This window comes from Eurosta solidaginis, chromosome 3, assembly GCF_040869045.1.
Source record: "Eurosta solidaginis isolate ZX-2024a chromosome 3, ASM4086904v1, whole genome shotgun sequence".
NCBI lineage: Eukaryota > Metazoa > Arthropoda > Insecta > Diptera > Tephritidae > Eurosta > Eurosta solidaginis.
The window spans coordinates 192,863,214-192,884,789 of NC_090321.1; the positions used below are offsets into that span (position 1 = coordinate 192,863,214).

The window sequence follows — 21,576 nt, forward strand, 5'->3', positions numbered from 1 at the left end:
TCCCTTAGTGCTGCTAATATTTGTTCCAGTATTTTCTTCAATTAGCAAACATTTTTTCTAAAGGGGTTCCCCCCTAGCAGTGGTTTAGCAAACAATCCGAGCGTATTTTTTCCATGCATCTTCTCGGCATAAAACATATAGGTAAGTCCCGTCCCGGCAATTTGTTAGAAAAGTTAAAAAGCGCACGCCGCAAATTGGAAGAGAAGTTTAGCATAAATCCCCTCGGAGGTTAATCCCACCAAGTACTTATTAATCCGTATTCGGAAGCAAAGAAAGAAGAATTCCGCTGAGTTGAAAGGTACGGGTGGAGGAGGGCTAAGAGGTTCTGATGACGAGAGTAGTGGCTCTTACAACTGAGCGGATAACTGTTTCCAAAACACGATTAAACAGGTTTAAAAGTGTGCTGAGTTAGGCTAGGATTCGGATAGGTGTTCTCCGATGTAGATAAAGACGCAAGCTCACTTATGTCTGCAACCTATTCTGGCATTACTTATAACAGTTCTATGTCTGCAACCTTTCCTTACAAAACCATGAAACTGAAAGACCGTATCCGATTTAGTATATATGCCGTCAAGCCATCCCAACAGTAGGTTGAAAGGAAGCCGTACAAAATGGAATAAGGAATATGGTTGAATTAACTAAAAAAAAGTATTATAATAGTACGATCACCCCTGTAACTCGGCCTGTGTCTAAACCATAATATACCTTGCCTGGTGGACAGTTTGCATGGGTAGAGGAGCAAGAGTACTTTGAGAATAGTGCCTTTACGGTGCACTTTCCCCTTCAGCACGCTGGTCGGGTTACGGTGTTCAAGTGGGAGTGGATGTCGTAGTATTTGTGAGAATTGTAGTGAGAGTGGTGGGGTTTGATGGTGGTGGAGGGGTTTGTGAGTGGTATTAGATGTGGGAGCCGAATTGGACCTCTTAGGACGGAATAGGAGTGGAAAATTGAAAGAAGGGAGGATAGTGCGATACAGAATAAGATTGTAAAGAGAGTTATAAAAATTCGAATATAAATATATCTTTAGATTTCATTATTTCATATAGGGCTCCCGATCTCTCGAATTCGTTCCGAGAAGAAATTTTTCGCGATTGCTGCTTCTCGCGAGATTCTCGAAATAGTGGTAAGGCTCACGAACTTTTCGACATTCAATTTAATCGCTGCCGTGGTAATATTATATTGTAGAACCTACGATTTCTTATAGCTTGTGTTCGGGAAAAGTCATTAAATTGAATTGAGTTTCTACTCGCGAGCTTTATTAATCTTTTCGAAAATATCGCAAGAAACCGGTGTCTCGAGTCTCGAAGTGCTAAACTGTGTACGAGGGGAGATGGTAAGCTATTATCTTAAAACTTAACTAACAACCCTCGTATCCAACTATTATTTATTAATCATTACAATGCTCAATCAGTGCATATTCACTCTTACCGCTTGATTGAACTCACAGCACTTGTACATTTTTCCACTTGCCTACTTGTCAACTTCGGCTTTTCGGCCAGAGCTCTATGCATTGTAGCTCCAGACAAGAGCTTAAACAACGTACATACATACATACGTATGCATGTAAGTATGGCACCAAACAGACTTGTCCCTGATCGTCATTTGGGCAGTTGCTGACTACACGCTGACCGATTTGGATATAAAATCGTACTCATGCCGTAAGCTGCTCGTGGAGCAACGCAGTCCAAAACATTCCAAGTAGAGCTTACCTTGACTTGATAAAACTCAAACATTTTCATTGCAGTAAGAGCAGAGCGGTTACAACGAGCGATAGTCGTCGCGCAACTCGAATTTTTTTTAAACAAATATTTTGTGAGTTTTTATTTTATTATTCTACGCTCCATCATATCCGTCGCCAAGCTACGATTACCGTCCACCTGCCCCCTTTTGATTGTGCTGCTCCATCGGTCGTTTATAATTGTGTCTTGTTGTTGTAAAAGCGAGTGTTTTCTTATGTCTTCATATTAACTTTTAACAGAAAAAAGTTGAAATCGTGCTTGGATCCATATTTGTATGCATGTGTGTGTGTGTAAGTCATATCGAAACGTTTGTCGTTTAATGCAGCGCCTCGCGGATTGTGCGTTAAAATCAATTTTGCTACAAATAGCAATTTTTTTATATTTATGTACATACATATGTATTTATAATATTTTTGACGGATTCGGTGCAAAAAGTATTCCGTATGCCGCCTACGCTGCTCAACCAATATACATACATACATACATATGTACATAAAAGCCATTGAATTAAAAACATATTTTAATGCATATATGTATATGTATATGTGTGTATACACATAAGTGTGTGTGTGTAAATGTCCAGACATATTTGATAAGAAAAATTGCGCGTAAATTCAAAATAAATCAATATTGTGAAAATTGTGAAATATGGCGAAAGTTTGCTTTAATTTGAGATAACTTCTTATATCCAGATACGAGAAGTAAACACAGCAGATGCTCGAATCAACAAAGGGAAATTTCACAAACGTATTAAATGTGAAATTTCCATAGAAAAGGTGATTAAAAAACACAAAATAAATATATGTATGAGACATTATTTTGGTATGTACATATTAGGGTGGTTCAAAAAAAAAAAAAACAGATTTTTTGTTAAGGTATGAAATGCACATTATATGAATACGGTAAACGCACTAGTATCCGAACACCGAGCGCCTTCTTTAACTTCGGGATCACCTCATTTTCTTTCAAATGTCTGTCCAAACCAAATGGGTGACCTGGTAACCAATGTTCAGAGAGAGCTTACATATATTCTAGCGGGAAGTCGTTCACGCCATCTTAAAGGGAGGCAACTTAAAAGCACACAGCGAAGGTGATAATTTTCCACCTGCTCTTTAAATAACTGTTACAGGAGCATTCCACGGTTGGTACGTGACAAATCGTACATATTTTATTTTTATTTTTAGAACTTAACTCCAGTTTACTTATATTCACAGGCGTATTCCAGGTACCTACAGGCTTAGTCTATTTTAAGAAATAAACATTTTGCATTTTTTCTGCTAATGAATGTGAAGGAATAAAAAAACGGTTGTTAAGGAATTTTTGTAAACTTTTTGATTTTTAAAATGTTTTTTCCTTTTTACAATACCAATTTTTTTTTTTTACTTTTTCTCTCAGATTAAATTTTTCCTACTTGGTACGATAAGGTGTGACATATTTAAAATATATTGGCATTGAAAATTAAAAAGGAGAGAAATTCGAAAATCGGTGAAATTTAACGATTTTCCATGGAATGCTCGTAGGTACCAAGGCGAATTTAATTGATTCGGCTTGGCTCGTACAATAGACTTTCTCATTGTACTTCTAAGCCAGATGTTTATTCGTCACACGTGAGCAAAATATGTACGTTTAAGAACTAGCGGTCGTGGCTGCCAATAAACATTCAAAAAAACTTCCTCGGAAGGTAAACATTAGAGCGAATTGTTCCTCAATTTATTATATGAATTTTTATAATAATGTAGAAAATTTCCGTGGATATAAGATAAAGGTTTTTTTTGATTTTTCTAAGGAAAAAAGATTTATTTGAGTGTAGAATTGATATCTGTGTGACAGATTTACAGAGCTTCAGTGGCTTTTGGGGGGCGAACTTTGCCCCAGTCCACCAAAATATTTAATTAAAAAAGACTTCAGAAAAATTATAGAAATAAGCGAAAATTTAAAACGTTGTTAATTATCACCTAAACATCTGCAAAACGTATGGAATAAGCTGCTTCTTGGCGATAGACGATAAAACTATTTGGAAATTGCTGGCAGGATATTAGATATTACATACAAACACATGTATGAACCAATGGATATGATATTTTATCAGACTCTAAAACAAAGATATGTGTGTTTCCGTAGAAGTGTCAACCAAGAGCAAAGGGGTAAACTTTTGCCTAGGATAATCCCATATATGTCAATCGAAAGTAGCATATGTTGTCCACTATGACAAAAAATATTGGTCCAAATTAATTGGCTTATTTGAGAAATATTAAAGGTTAATCAAACACACTAGGTTACTAGAAATACATAACAACTGGAGCCGCCCATAACAACACAAAAATTCAACATTAAGGGTCTTTATACACACGGACATATTTGGACTTATAACACCACTTCTACACAACAAGCATATATGAAAAGAGAGTTAAACTCTCTCGCACTGAAAAAGCATTAGTAGATAAACTCAGAAGGGATCTTGGAGTACAAAAGCGGAATAATTAAAAGAAAGGTACAAACCTTTGGACGGCATTGATATATACTCGAAGGGCAACACATAAATTGGCAAACATTTTGAAATGTTGTAATATTTAGACAGCATTCAAAACAGCGCACAATTTAGGGCGAAAACAAAGAACTAACAGTAGCTCACAGGATACATTTAACAGCCATGACGTATACAATGCAAATGCTAACACAGTTACATAGGTTAAACAGGACGACAAGTAAGAACGCATTAGGGACTACAACAAAAAACACGAATACAACTATCATACCAGAGTCCCACTTTGCGCATCACATGGTCGAAAATGATGTTCCCCAGCAAACATCATTGAAATCTACGAACAAAAAACATTCGACGGTAGAATAATAAACGAACAGGCAAACACTATTTCTGACACAATATTTGAATCTTTAAAACAAAGTATTCACACAGGTACAAAATGCAAACACGCATCAACAAATTAACACAAAACAATAAACGAACAAAGCAAACAACACACAAACAAAAAGTCCAAAGACTAAAATTACTGACTTCTACCTGTCTCAGCTAACCACACAAATTTATACGCGACAACCACCTCCCTTTCTAAATGAACACATGACGCAAACACAAATACAAACATATACAAACATCCAACTTGGCGATAGCTGCTCATATACTTACGAACAATAATTTTAAAACCAACGACAACAACAGATCAGAACGAAAAATAAAACTGAAGATGGCAAAACACCGAACCGTTTTTTTCCAAACCTAATTTGACAAGGGACGACGACGGAATTTCCGTCGGAAATATCACAAAACAAAATGAATAGGACATTTTTTGAAATAGAGTTAGTGAAGTGATAAAATCATATGTATATTTATTTAGTACACTCTATGCTCCATCAAACTAATAATACAAAGTAGAATTAGAATATACGGGATGAAGCTTGATATGCTTTAACTATACCTGATTTTCTCCAGCACCGGGCGCATTTTATATTTTACGTTTGAAAAAATAAGTCGTAGCGGCGGTTTGCCTGTTATAATTTTAGCACTTAACTGGATTTTCAGAAATTTTTATAGTCCCATAATTTGTTTTTCGAGAAGCATTAGCAGTTATGATTGTAAGGATGTCAAAAACCAGAATGCCTTATTTCTTTATAAATTTATTTGAAACAGATTTTCTCATATCGGAGTCTGCAGACATACAAATAAAATATGACCACGACAATTGTTATTTTCATTTAAAAAAGTGGAACTTCCGATCCGGAACGTCCGAACAGGTCCAACTAAATTTTTGGCTAGCTAAGAACATCGCTGCAGTTATAATCCTAGTATATTTTTTTATCATTCCTGCAAATTTTCCATCCATCATAAGCCATTTCGGTAAATTTTAGGAAAATATTATTTTACCTTCAACGAATGTCGTTTATAACAAAAGAAAAACTTTATGATCCAATGCCGTACCGTTTCTAAACACCCATATGTAAACGCATAGATTAACTATTGTGGATTGATTGAAGTTTAGTGTGCATGAGTTCACGTGGTCGTGGGCTAAGACTAACACCACCTTAAATTAATCAGAAATGATCCGCTGCTGTAGTGAAAATAGAGCCATTTTTCCTAATTCAAGTGAGAAACGGCAAAATAAGCGTTTACGAAAAGTATCAGAGAAAGCAAGAGTGAAAACTTTACTTTACATTTTATGGAACGAAGATTCAACACCAGGACGAAACCACCAATGACACCAATTTGTTAGATAAGAGGTGAAAGAAAGGGTTGCAAATGTTACTTAAAATTTCTATATAAAGATCATAGATCAAATTTAAATTTCTCCATTTAGTAAGGTTAAAAGAGAATGTGAATAATTTCGTAGCTTTTCTAATTGTTGTCTAACACAAATAATCCGAGTCTGTTTCCTAAATCTTTTGTCTATATAAATTTTGCTAAATCCAGTTTTTATCTGTGCTGCAATAAAATATGAAAAACATTGCTAGAAAAGATATTCTAAAGTTGGGTGCGTCAATCAATTTTTTTATTACTATTATTACTTATTTGTTGTGCTTGCTTGGTTTCAACATTACTTTAGAGACTTTCTTCTCACGCAAAAATATCAAAGAATCGTGAGTTTTATCATTTGATATGGCATTTCTTCTTCTTTTTTTTTGTTTAGCCAAATCTTGATTAATTTTTATTTACATATAAATCGAGTTTTTCGCCATTTTTGCTACTATTTCTTGCGCTTTACTATAATCATCCATGCATACATAGATATGTATGTACCGACATATTTATTTTAAACCTCAAAAACAAAATTAAATATTATCAGATAATTTGATGTATTTCTTTTGTTTTGTTTTATTTTAAGCAAATTTTATAAACAATGAAAATACGTCAATCTACCCCTTGCTTGTCTGTGTTTCTGAGCTACCTCCCTCCATTGCACAAACCCGGAACAACAGCACAAATATGCGACGCGGAGTGATGCTCCAATATTACCGGAACGTTGATTATCTACTTAAAAATAAAAAAAAAAAATTATTAAAAAATAAAACAGACTTGTTTTTGTAATGCTATGTACAAATATTATCATATATGTAAATATGTATGTAAATCAGTTGCTCTTATTACCTTATTAAAGTCTTCAAAAGTTTTTACAAGTCTGACCGCTATGTGGTCACTTGGTTTATACTCGTAGAAAAAAAGAGTTATTCGTACCGTCTTGTAATATGCAGATAACGTGCTAATATAATATACATATGTATATTGGTACAGGTATAATTGTTACTCGGCCAGGTGGGCTAACTGACTGACTGACTTGGTTGGCGACCTATGATGAGCTGTTTTTTTGGTTGATTGTTTGACTTGCAAACGTGTCGCTAATTCAAAAATACAAAATCATTTAGCAAAACAATGTGCTTTGCTGCCATATACGAAATACGATGGGAGGGGCGAAGGAATTCAAATTGATTGGTGAAGATGGCTCTAACGTGGCTTGCAATGTTAGTGTTGGTGCCGCGTTTGGTTTTGCAATCACAGAACATTTTGAGAAAGTAGAAAGAAATTTTGAGCAATATATTTATACCTTTCATGAAAATGAAATGGTATATTAACTTCGTCACGAATCTCAAAATAAATATACCAAAATGATCAGGATAAAGAGCTGAGTTCATTTAGCCATGTCCGTCTGTCCGTCTGTCTGCTTGTATGCAAACTAGTCCCCCAATTTTTATACTCAGTTGAGCAGAGCTCACAGAGTATATTAACTTTGATTGGATAACGGTTGGTTGTATAGGTATAAAGGAATCGAGATAGATATAGACTTCCATATATCAAAATCATCAGTATCGAAAAAAAATTCGATTGAGCCATGTCCGTCCGTCCGTCTGTCCGTTAACACGATAACTTGAGTAAATTTTGAGGTATCTTGATGAAATTTGGTATGTAGGTTCCTTGGCACTCATCTCAAATCGCAATTCAAAATGAACGATATCGGACTATAACTACGCCCACTTTTTCGATATCGGAAATTTCGAAAAATCGAAAAAGTGCGATAATTCATTACCAAATATGGATTAAGCGATGAAACTTGGTAGGTGAGTTGAACTTATGATGCAGAATAGAAAACTAGTAAAATTTTGGACAATGGGCGTGGCACCGCCCACTTTTAAAAGAAGGTAATTTAGAAGTTTTGCAAGCTGTAATTTGGCAGTCGTTGAAGATATCATGATGAAATTTCGCAGGAACGTTACTCTTATTACTATATGTATGCTTAATAAAAATTAGCAAAATCGGAGAACGACCACGCCCACTTTTAAAAAAAAAAATTTTTTAAGTCAAATTTTAAAAGAAAAGTTAATATCTTTACAGTATATAAGTAAATTATGTCAACATTCAACTCCAGTAATGATATGGTGCAACAAAATACAAAAATAAAGGAAAATTTCAAAATGGGCGTGGCTCCGCCCTTTTTCATTTAATGTGTTTAGGATACTTTTAATGCCATAAGTCGAACAAAAATTTACCAATCCTTGTGAAATTTGGTAGAGGCTTAGACTCTATTATTACCAAATACGAAAAAAGGGATGAAACATGGTAGTTGTATTGGCCTATTGACGCAAAATATAACTTTAGAAAAAAAATTGGTAAAATGGGTGTGACATCTACCATATTAAGTAGAAGAAAATGAAAAAGTTTTGCAGGGCGAAATCAAAAGCCCTTGGAATCTTGGGAGGAATACTGTTCGTGGTATTACATATATAAATAAATTAGCGGTACCCGACAGATGATGTTCTGGGTCACCCTGGTCCACATTTTGGTCGATATCTGGAAAACGCCTTCACATATACAACTACCACCACTCCCTTTTAAAACCCTCATTAATACCTTTAATTTAATACCCATATCGTACAAACACATTCTAGAGTCACCCCTGGTCCACGTTTATTGCGATATCTCGAAAAGGCGTCCACATATAGAACTAAGGCCCACGTCCACGGCCAGCGTCCACCTATAGAACTAAGTCCCACTCCCTTTTAAAATACTCATTAACACCTTTCATTTGATACCCATATCGTACAAACAAATTCTAGGGTCACCCCTGGTCCACCTTTATGGCGATATCTCGAAAAGGCGCCCACATATAGAACTAAGGCCCACTCCCTTTTAAAATACTCATTAACACCTTTCATTTGATACCCATATCGTACAAACACATCCTAGAGTCACCCCTGGTCCACGTTTATGGCGATATCTCGAAAAGGCGTCCACATATAGAACTAAGGCCCACTCCCTTTTAAAATACTCATTAATACCTTTCGTTTGATACCCATATTGTACAAACTAATTCTAGAGTCACCCCTGGTCCACCTTTATGGCGATTTCCCGAAAAGGCGTCCACATATAGAACTAAGGCCCACTCCCTTTTAAAATACTCATTAATACCTTTCATTTGACACCTATATCGTACAAAAAAATTCTAGAGTCACCCCTGGTCCACGTTTATGGCGATATCTCGAAAAGGCGTCCCACATATAGAACTAAGGCCCACTCCCATTTAAAATACTCATTAACACCTTTCATTTGATACCCATATCGTACAATCGCATTCTATAGTCACCCCTGGTCCACCTTTATGGCGATATCTCGAAAAGGCGTCCACCTATAAAACTTAGGCCCACTCCCTTTTAAAATTATCATTAACACATTTCATTTGATACCCATATCGTACAAACACATTCTAGAGTCACCCCTGGTCCACCTTTATGGCGATATCTCGAAAAGGCGTCCACATATAGAACTAAGGCCCACTCCCTTTTAAAATACTCATTAACACCTTTCATTTGATACCCATATCGTACAAACACATCCTAGAGTCACCCCTGGTCCACGTTTATGGCGATATCTCGAAAAGGCGTCCACATACAGAACTAAGGCGCACTCCCTTTTAAAATACTCATTAACACCTTTCATTTGATACCCATATCGTACAAACACATCCTAGAGTCACCCCTGGTCCACGTTTATGGCGATATCTCGAAAAGGCGCCCACATATAGAACTAAAGCCCACTCCCTTTTAAAATACTCATTAATACCTTTCGTTTGATACCCATATTGTACAAACTAATTCTAGAGTCACCCCTGGTCCACCTTTATGGCGATATCCCGAAAAGGCGTCCACATATAGAACTAAGGCCCACTCCCTTTTAAAATACTCATTAACACCTTTCATTTGATACCCATATCGTACAAACACATTCTAGAGTCACCCCTGGTCCACCTTTATGGCGATATCTCGAAAAGGCGTCCACCTATAGAACTTAGGCCCACTCCCTTTTAAAATTATCATTAACACATTTCATTTGATACCCATATCGTACAAACGCATTCTAGAGTCAACCCTGGTCCACCTTTATAACGATATTCCGAAAAGGCGTCCACCTGTAGAACTAAGGCCCACTCCCTTTTAAAATACTCATTAATACCTTTCATTTGACACCTATATCGGACAAAAAAATTCTAGAGTCACCCCTGGCCCACCTTTATGGCGATATCTCGAAAAGGCGTCCACCTATAGAACTAAGGCCCACTCCCTTTTAAAATTATCATTAACGCATTTCATTTGATACCCATATCGTACAAACGCATTCTAGAGTCAACCCTGGTCCACCTTTATAACGATATTCCGAAAAGGCGTCCACCTATAGAACTTAGGCCCACTCCCTTTTAAAATTATCATTAACGCATTTCATTTGATACCCATATCGTACAAACGCATTCTAGAGTCAACCCTGGTCCACCTTTATAACGATATTCCGAAAAGGCGTCCTATAGAACTAAGGCCCACTCCCTTTTAAAATACTCATTAACACTTTTCATTTGATACCCATATAGTACAAACAAATTCTAGAGTCACCCCGGGTCATCTTTATGGCGATATCTCGAAAAGGCGTCCACCTATAGAACTAAAGCCCACTCCCTTTTAAAATACTCATTAACACTTTTCATTTGATACCCATATAGTACAAACAAATTCTAGAGTCACCCCGGGTCATCTTTATGGCGATATCTCGAAAAGGCGTCCACCTATAGAACTAAGGCCCACTCCCTTTTAAAATACTCATTAACACCTTTCATTTGATACCCATATCGTACAAACAAATTCTAGAGTCACCCCGGGTCACCTTTATGGCGATATCTCGAAAAGGCGTCCACCTATAGAACTAAGGCCCACTCCCTTTTAAAATACTCATTAACACATTTCATTTGATACCCATATCGTACAAACGCATTCTAGAGTCAACCCTGGTCCACCTTTATAACGATATTCCGAAATGGCGTCCACCTGTAGAACTAAGGCCCACTCCCTTTTAAAATACTCATTAATACCTTTCATTTGACACCTATATCGGACAAAAAAATTCTAGAGTCACCCCGGGTCACCTTTATGGCGATATCTCGAAAAGGCGTCCACATATAGAACTAAGGCCCACTCCCATTTAAAATACTCATTAACACCTTTCATTTGATACCCATATCGTACAAACACATTCTAGAGTCACCCCTGGTCCACCTTTATGGCGATATCTCGAAAAGGCGTCCACCTATAGAACTTAGGCCCACTCCCTTTTAAAATTATCATTAACACATTTCATTTGATACCCATATCGTACAAACGCATTCTAGAGTCAACCCTGGTCCACCTTTATAACGATATTCCGAAAAGGCGTCCACCTGTAGAACTAAGGCCCACTCCCTTTTAAAATACTCATTAATACCTTTCATTTGACACCTATATCGGACAAAAAAATTCTAGAGTCACCCCGGGTCACCTTTATGGCGATATCTCGAAAAGGCGTCCACCTATAGAACTAAGGCCCACTCCCTTTTAAAATTATCATTAACGCATTTCATTTGATACCCATATCGTACAAACGCATTCTAGAGTCAACCCTGGTCCACCTTTATAACGATATTCCGAAAAGGCGTCCACCTATAGAACTAAGGCCCACTCCCTTTTAAAATACTCATTAACACTTTTCATTTGATACCCATATAGTACAAACAAATTCTAGAGTCACCCCGGGTCATCTTTATGGCGATATCTCGAAAAGGCGTCCACCTATAGAACTAAAGCCCACTCCCTTTTAAAATACTCATTAACACTTTTCATTTGATACCCATATAGTACAAACAAATTCTAGAGTCACCCCGGGTCATCTTTATGGCGATATCTCGAAAAGGCGTCCACCTATAGAACTAAGGCCCACTCCCTTTTAAAATACTCATTAACACCTTTCATTTGATACCCATATCGTACAAACAAATTCTAGAGTCACCCCGGGTCACCTTTATGGCGATATCTCGAAAAGGCGTCCACCTATAGAACTAAGGCCCACTCCCTTTTAAAATACTCATTAACACATTTCATTTGATACCCATATCGTACAAACGCATTCTAGAGTCAACCCTGGTCCACCTTTATAACGATATTCCGAAAAGGCGTCCACCTATAGAACTAAGGCCCACTCCCTTTTAAAATACTCATTAATACCTTTCATTTGACACCTATATCGTACAAAAAAATTCTAGAGTCACCCCTGGCCCACCTTTATGGCGATATCTCGAAAAGGCGTCCACATATAGAACTAAGGCCCACTCCCATTTAAAATACTCATTAACACCTTTCATTTGATACCCATATCGTACAAACACATTCTAGAGTCACCCCTGGTCCACCTTTATGGCGATATCTCGAAAAGGCGTCCACCTATAGAACTTAGGCCCACTCCCTTTTAAAATTATCATTAACACATTTCATTTGATACCCATATCGTACAAACGAATTCTAGAGTCAACCCTGGTCCACCTTTATAACGATATTCCGAAAAGGCGTCCACCTATAGAACTAAGGCCCACTCCCCTTTAAAATACTCATTAATACCTTTCATTTGACACCTATATCGTACAAAAAAATTCTAGAGTCACCCCTGGCCCACCTTTATGGCGATATCTCGAAAAGGCGTCCACCTATAGAACTAAGGCCCACTCCCTTTTAAAATACTCATTAACACCTTTCATTTGATACCCATATCGTACAAACAAATTCCAGAGTCACCCCTGGTCCATCTTTATGGCGATATCTCGAAAAGGCGTCCACCTATAGAACTAAGGCCTACTCCCTTTTAAAATACTCATTAACACCTTTCATTTGATACCCATATCGTACAAACAAATTCTAGAGTCAGGCCTGGTCCACCTTTATGGCGATATCCCTAAATGGCGTCCATCTATAGAACTATGGGCCACTCCCTCTTAAAATACTCTTTTATACCTTCCATTTGATACACATGTCATACAAACACATTCCAGGGTTACCCTAGGTTCTTTTTACAACATGGTGATTTTCTCTTATTTTGTCTGCACAGCTCTCAACTGAGTATGTAATGTTCGGTTACACCCGAACTTAGCCTTCCTTACTTGTTTAGATATATTGATAAAATTTGGTGAGCGAGTATATTTAAGTGTCCGATTAGACATTTGTCGGAACCGGCCAGATCGGACCACTATAGCATATATCCCCCATACAACCGATTTTTCAGAAAAGAGGATTTTGTCATATCTTCCACAATTTATATGATTAATGATTAAGCGAAGGCAAGATGCGCATATGATCGACCACGCGGTAAAGGCGAGGGTTCAAGCGCGGGGCTGTAAAGTGTCGAAGATTATGTGTACCTGGTCTTACAACCTTAGACTAACAAAGTTGCTTCTATCATTAACAAGTAAAGGTGTCTAAGTTCGGGTGTAATCGAACATTATATACTCAGCGTGAGCTTCAATTGTACATTTCATATCAGATAAATTACTTTTCTACATAACACGTGGCACCGCCTGTTTAAACTTGATTTATATCTAAATTGCCGTGGTCTTTAACTGATACCGTCCATTTTTACTAGAAATATTTTCTGCTATAAGGAAAATATCTGTACACAATTTCACTACGATGTGTTAGTTTTTATTCCAGTTATGGCTCCCGAAACATATAAAATTGCTTAGTCATAAAAGGGGCAGTGCCACACCCATTTTCAAACATTTTAGTGTTTCCAATTTAATGTTATAGTTCTATTTAAAAAGTAAGATTCTATTCATACAAAGCTCTTTTTCGCCAAAATATAGCTTATTTTCGTCTACGACCCTTTTAAAAATCTTGTATATAAAAGTGGGCGTGGTCTCTAACCGATCTCGTCGATTTTTTCTGGAAACATTTCCTGCTATAAGGAAAATATGTGTACCCAATTTTATTACGATCCGTTAATTTTTCTTCGAGTTATGGCTCCCGAAACATAGAAAATTGCTTAGTCATAAAAGGGGCGGTGCCACGCCCATTTTTTAAAATTTGAAGTTTTTGCATTTACTGTTATAAATACACTCGGGAAATGAAATACCATTGATATAAAGCTCTTTTTTCAAAGATATAGCTTATTTTATTCGTCCACGACCCTTTTAAAAATCTTTCATATAAAAGTGGGCGTGGTCCTTAACCGATTTCGTAAATTTTTCTTCAAAGCATTCCTTATAGTAAAGGCAACCTCTATGCCGAATTTTGTTATGATAGGTTTAACCATTTTTGATTTATGATCAATAATATTTGTAAAATTTATTTTATCACAAGTGGGCGGTGCCACGCCCATTTAAAAAAAATTTCAAATTTTTGTATGATTTAATCGGGGATTGCCCGTATTGCTTTTTTTTTTGTTTTTTAATGTATGAAAACATTTATTTGAAGCAATATTTAATTTTTATAATTTATTTAATACTTTGGGAAAAATTTAAACAACGTGACATCAGGACCGACAAGGCGACAGCTGTTTCGATTATACCTTGTAAATCTCTTCAAAGCCTTTTCTCCCGGGAGTGGGAGTCGAACCCGAACTAAAATTTTTGTCAAGAGTCTCAATATCAGTCCACACGTCAAATTTCAACATTCTAGGTGTATTATTTACTAAATAATCAGGTTTTTTGTGTTTTCCAAAATGTTATATATATAAAAAGTGGGTGTGGTTATCATCCGATTTCGCTCATTTTCAATACCAATCTATTCTGGGTACAGATAAGCTCGTGTACCAAATTTGGTGAAGATATCTCAATATTTACTCAAGTTATCGTGTTAACGGACAGACGGACGGACGGACATGGCTCAATCAAATTTTTTTTCGATACTGATGGTTTTGATATATGGAAGTCTATATCTATCTCGATTCCTTTATACCTGTACAACCAACCGTTACCCAATCAAAGTTAATATACTCTGTGTGCAAAGCACTCTGAGTATAAAAAACTCGGACATTTATATAAAAAAAGATTTCGGTAAATATCATTTAAGAAAATATATATAAAACTAATATTTAGTCCCCAAGCCTTTATTTTTTCTGACAGCATTCAATCTTCTTGGCATCGATTCGACGAGTTTTTTGTATGTTAAGAGGTCTATCTTCCCCACTCTTCCCTAATAGCATCTTCTAGGTCTTTCTTGTTTCTGATTACGTTCAATAACGTTGATATCTGGAGATTGAGGAGGTTTTTCAAGCTCTTTGTGACAGTTGTATATTAGCCATAGACGGACATCAAGTGCCTTATGCTTGTGATCATTGTCTTGGTAGTACTGAAAAGCGTTCCTAATTCCCAACTTCTCAGCACTTTGGACCAATTTTTTTTTTCATAATTGTTAGGTATTGTTTTAGACTTTCGTCTAAAAATTAAACGTGCTTCCAGAACTCGAAATCTTTATTCCCATTATTTTTGCGAATTTTATTCTTTTGTTTCGATTAACCTCGGTGATAAAAGATTTCTTTCGGGTAACTCGTCCATTATGATTATTCCTTAAAACGCCAAACAACTTTAATATTACCAGATGTCCGACTTCTTTTTTGACACCAATTTCAGCATACTACATACCCATTATTCTTTTAAACAATACCTGATTTGTAAATTACCATTGCTTTTTTTTTAATTCTATGTGAATACCCATATAAAAATATTAAAATTAAGTGTCTAACTTGTATAGCCTACGAAAATATTGAACTTGAAAGCTCAAGCTATGCATGTTCGAGTTCTTTATTGAGCCACGTAATGGCAAAATCTCCCTTGCTTCGCTGCAGTTTCGTCTTATAGAAAAATAAGTCCATATCAATCCAATCCATTGCATTAAATTTTCCTTTATCGAATTCTGTTCATCCTCCTCTTTATTTTATGTACTCTACCTTCGCTCTTGCGCCCACTTTGCTCTTATTTTTTATCCATAGCCATACAAAATTTCCTTTCTTCTTTTTTGAATGCATATGTGGATCTGAGTTAGTCGCGGTCCTTGATAGATTAATTTAAATCACAGGTTTCCAAAAATTTAAAGTAATTGCCCTTTCGCATACGCAATGAGAGCAAAATCGTGGTATGGAATGCAGATTTACATAAATACATATAGCTCAGACCTAAGTATTCTTCAGAGATGGGGACAGTGCTTTAATGCACCAGCCTTGACTCTCAGTTGAGTGGTAATGCAAAAAAAAAATATCAGCCTCACTCAGCTTTGTGTTATTGTAGCTCAAATTATTTTCACTCAAATTTGAAAGCTTTTTGTGAAAAAATAAAATGACTACAATACATTTTTTTAGTCGTAAAGAAGAAAGGCACCACTAGCACTAAGCTTGCAAAAAATAGTGCGGAATCTAATTTTTCGAATATAGTGTAATGTTAATGAAACTGTAATGCAATCAAAATTTAGTGCACTACCCCCAACTATGGTATTTTTGGTACAAGCATCGCTGTCAAATGTTAATCCGATTATCATCAGCTCGGAGGTACATAGACATTAAACCTGTAGTACGAAACTGTCGCTTTGCGTGACTGTCTGCCTTTTTCATGCAGAGTTCATTGTTCTTTCTTTTCTTCTATGCCATCTCTTTATTCCCTTATCAACCTCTTTAAATTCTATCCAAATTTTCCACACCCTTTTCCGATAAATGTTCCCTTCACGTCCATTTTTCTTTGTGATGCTTTCTTCCTTCCTCTTCTATCTCCCACCCTATTACTTCCTGGCTAGAAGAGAACAGAAGAATTTTGCGGTCTATTTTTAAATAACTTCCCATTAAAATATCACCCATAGTGGAAAACATGCCGACAATGCAACAAAAAAAATCTTCAAAAAATCTTCAAAAAACCTTTGGAACTTTTTATACTAAATAAAATTTACATTTCATCCACCCTCGTAAAAGTAAACAAAAAATTAAAACAAATAATAACAAAAGACAAATACAAAGACTTAACCGGTTGGATAGCTTTGCAGAAGCAACATCTCACAAACAGCAACAACAAAAAATATATGCAGCAATCGTTCAAGCACAAAAGTCCCCTATCGCAAGCGCTCATAACGTGGAAACAACCAAACCCAAATCTCACCTCATGAAGTAACTGCAAAAGCAACAAACAACAGAAATAATACCAAAGCAGTTAACAATATAAAAAATAGCAAACAGTAAATCGACGGCACTGAGCAGAAATCTTAGCCTATCACGAGAGTATGTGAGAATCTTATAAAACGTTTATAGAAGAGCGGCACGCACAATAGCAATCACAATAAATAAAATATCAATTAATTAGAGGAGTTGAAATAAAAACAAGTAAGGAAGGTTAAGTTCGAGTGTAACCGAACATTACATACTCAGTTGAGAGCTATGGTGGCAACATAAGGGAAAATAACCATGTAGGAAAATGAACCGAGGGTAACCCTGGAATGTGTTTGTATGACATGGTATCAAATGAAAGGTATTAAAGAGTATTTTAAGAGGGAGTGGGCCATAGTTCTATAGGTAGACGCCATTTAGGGATATCGCCATAAAGGTGGATCAGGGTTGACTCTAGAATTTGTTTGTACGATATGGGTATCAAAAGAAAGGTGTTAATGAACATTTTAAAAGGGAGTGGGCCTTAGTTCTATAGGTGGACGCCGTTTCGAGATATCGCCATAAAGGTGGACAAGGGGTACTCTAGAATTTGTTTGTACGATATGGGTATCAAATGAAAGGTTTTAATGAGTATTTCAAAGGGCCTGGGGTTTAGTTCTACAGGTGGACGCCTTTTCGAGATATCGCCATAAAGGTGGACCAGGGGTGACTCTAGAATGTGTTTATACAATATGGCTATCAAACGAAAGGTGTTAATGAGTATTTTAAAAGGGCGTGTGGCTTAGTTCTATAGGTGGACGCCTTTTAGAGATACCGCCATAAAGGTGGACCAGGGGTGACTCTAGAATGTATTTGTACGATATGGGTATCAAATTAAAGGTATTAATGAGGGTTTTAAAAGGGAGTGGTGGTAGTTGTATAGGTGGTCGCCTTTTCGAGATATTGGCATAAAGCTGGACCAGGGGTGACTCTAGAATGCGTTTGTACAATATGGGTATCAAATGAAAGGTGTTCATGAGTATTTTAAAATGGGGTGATCCTTAGTTCCATAGGTGGACGCCGTTTCGAGATATCGCCATAAAAGTGGACCAGGGGTGACCCTAGAATTTGTTTGTACGATATGGGTATCAAATGAAAGGGGTTGATGAGCATTTTAAAAGGAGTGGGCCTTAGTTCTATAGGTGGACGCCTTTTCGAGATATCGCCATAAAGGTGGACCAGGGGTGACTCTAGAATGTGTTTGTACAATATGGCTATCAAACGAAAGGTGTTAATGAGTATTTTAAAAGGGCGTGTGGCTTAGTTCTATAGGTGGACGCCTTTTAGAGATACCGCCATAAAGGTGGACCAGGGGTGACTCTAGAATGTATTTGTACGATATGGGTATCAAATTAAAGGTATTAATGAGGGTTTTAAAAGGGAGTGGTGGTAGTTGTATAGGTGGTCGCCTTTTCGAGATATTGGCATAAAGCTGGACCAGGGGTGACTCTAGAATGCGTTTGTACAATATGGGTATCAAACGAAAGGTGTTAATGAGTATTTTAAAAGGGTGTGTGGCTTAGTTCTATAGGTGGACGCCTTTTAGAGATACCGCCATAAAGGTGGACCAGGGGTGACTCTAGAATGTATTTGTACGATATGGGTATCAAATTAAAGGTATTAATGAGGGTTTTAAAAGGGAGTGGTGGTAGTTGTATAGGTGGTCGCCTTTTCGAGATATTGGCATAAAGGTGGACCAGGGGTGACTCTAGAATGCGTTTGTACAATATGGGTATCAAACGAAAGGTGTTAATGAGTATTTTAAAAGGGCGCGGGGCTTAGTTCTATAGGTGGACGCCTTTTCGAGATATCGCCATAAAGGTGGACCCGGGGTGACTCTAGAATGTGTTTGTACAATATGGCTATCAAACGAAAGGTGTTAATGAGTATTTTAAAAGGGCGTGTGGCTTAGTTCTATAGGTGGACGCCTTTTAGAGATACCGCCATAAAGGTGGACCAGGGGTGACTCTAGAATGTATTTGTACGATATGGGTATCAAATTAAAGGTATTAATGAGGGTTTTAAAAGGGAGTGGTGGTAGTTGTATAGGTGGTCGCCTTTTCGAGATATTGGCATAAAGCTGGACCAGGGGTGACTCTAGAATGCGTTTGTACAATATGGGTATCAAACGAAAGGTGTTAATGAGTATTTTAAAAGGGCGTGTGGCTTAGTTCTATAGGTGGACGCCTTTTAGAGATATCGCCATAAAGGTGGACCAGGGGTGACTCTAGAATGTGTTTGTACGATATGGGTATCAAATTAAAGGTATTAATGAGGGTTTTAAAAGGGAGTGGTGGTAGTTCTATAGGTGGTCGCCTTTTCGAGATATCGCCATAAAGGTGAACCAGGGGTAACTCTAGAATGTGTTTGTACGATATGGGTATCACATTAATGGTATTAATGAGGGTTTTAAAAGGGAGTGGTGGCAGTTGTATAGGTGGTCGCCCTTTCGAGATATCGACATAAAGCTGGACCAGGGGTGACTCTAGAATTTGTTTGTACGATATGGGTATCAAATGAAAGGTGTTCATGAGTATTTTAAAATGGGGTGATCCTTAGTTCCATAGGTGGACGCCGTTTCGAGATATCGCCATAAAAGTGGACCAGGGGTGACCCTAGAATTTGTTTGTACGATATGGGTATCAAATGAAAGGGGTTGATGAGCATTTTAAAAGGAGTGGGCCTTAGTTCTATAGGTAAACGCCTTTTCGAGGTGTCGCCATAAAGGTGGACCAGGGGTGACTCTAGAATGCGTTGGTACAATATTGGGATCAAACGAAAGGTGGTAATGAGTATTTCAAAAGGGCGTGGGGCTTAGTTCTATAGGTGGACGCCTTTTCCAGATATCGCCATTAAGGTGGACCAGGGGTGACTCTAGAATGTGTTTGTACGATATCGGTATCAAATTAAAGGTATTAATGAGGGTTTTAAAAGGGAGTTCTGGTAGTTGTATAGGTGGTCGCCTTTTCGAGATATCGGCATAAAGGTGGACCAGGGGTGACTCTAGAATTAGTTTGTACAATATGGGTATCAAACGAAAGGTATTAATGAGTATTTTAAAAGGGAGTGGGCCTTAGTTCTATAGGTGGACGCCTTCTCGAGATATAGCCATAAAGGTGGACCAGGGGTGACTCTAGAATATGTTTGTACGATATGGGTATCAAATGAAAGGTGTTAATGGACAAAAAACAAGTAAATGCTATTACAGTGCCAAAATATACGATGAATTCCGCAAAAGGTTATAGATTTATGTATCTAAGTATATATGTTTACATATGTTCATACTATTATTAACATATTCCAAACTAAAAGATTCGCGTATAGGCAGGCTTAAACTCTTGTCAACTTTAACTGGAATCGAATACTACCCAGTCGATTTTCAATCAATGCAAAAGTTTCTACTCGGCTAGTCCAGTCGCATAATCGATTGTAAACAAGAGCCCTAGTTCAAGGACACTTTGGGACGAGATTAATCTATAAATGCAGTTGCAAAAGAAGATAGAAGTTTGTTCGGAAAATATTATATATATTATTTAGAAAATTACCATGGTTACTTTGTCGTAAAATTACTGTTGTAGCCGGCAAATTTCAAAATGATACCTCTGGAAGGTTTAAATTAAATTCTCTTCCCTTAAATAAGAGAGACGCCACCCTCGCTTACGAAATTCTACTTATTTTACAACCAGATTATTTTAGTCAAGTTTATTAGTACATATTTGTAGTTTTCCCATATTTTTAACTTCGATATCGAAAAAGGGAACTCGGTTTTTTGCCCATTTTTGAAAATTATCAATTTGTATTTACCCTGTCGTTACCACTTGTGGCTATATATATTCGCCGCTATCTCAAAAATGACTTCGTCAATTCAAATTACTATCGGGTAGGGTCTCCACACAAAATTAAATAATTATATTATACAATAATTGTATATCGGCCCAAACAGTTTAAACGCTGAAACGGCATATTAAGTTATAATTGAGCATATTGTTGTTGTAGCAGTGCTTCGCCACATGCAATAGGTGCGACCAATGACAAATTGTCATCAATGTCCTCTAAAAAGAAAAGAATTATTCAAAAATTTCCATAAACAGCTCTATTTATCGGCAAAGAAGTAGCAAAAGTAAATAAAACTTCAAAACGTGCGCTCAACAGTGCTCGCAAATTGGGTAAACGACCTATAAAGAATTTTACGACATACTTTCCAAATATTACTTTTTTGCTACAGATCCGCCGTAGAATTAAGACTATGATCGCCTAATTTTTAAATGTTTGGACCAATGGTACGCACGTAATGTCTCTATGACTCACAACTACATCACTTTGGCTCCGTTTGGCTCCCAACAACAAACATATATATTTCAGGGGAAT

General features: G+C 36.9%; 1 protein-coding gene across 5 annotated transcripts in view; it reads left to right on the forward strand.

Annotated features, from left to right (window-relative positions):
* The first annotated feature begins 1,637 nt into the window (after window positions 1-1,637).
* Window positions 1,638-21,576, forward strand: part of LOC137244812 (uncharacterized) — an 84,706-nt gene continuing 64,767 nt past the window's right edge. Inside the window, exons 1-2 of one of the 5 annotated variants that reach the window (XM_067774373.1) lie at window positions 1,638-2,029; window positions 2,239-2,515. The gene's annotated coding sequence lies outside the window, so the exon portion shown is untranslated. The remainder of the gene's footprint in view (window positions 2,030-2,238; window positions 2,516-21,576) is intronic. The other 4 variants (XM_067774375.1, XM_067774376.1, XM_067774377.1 and 1 more) reach the window with 4 other exon arrangements.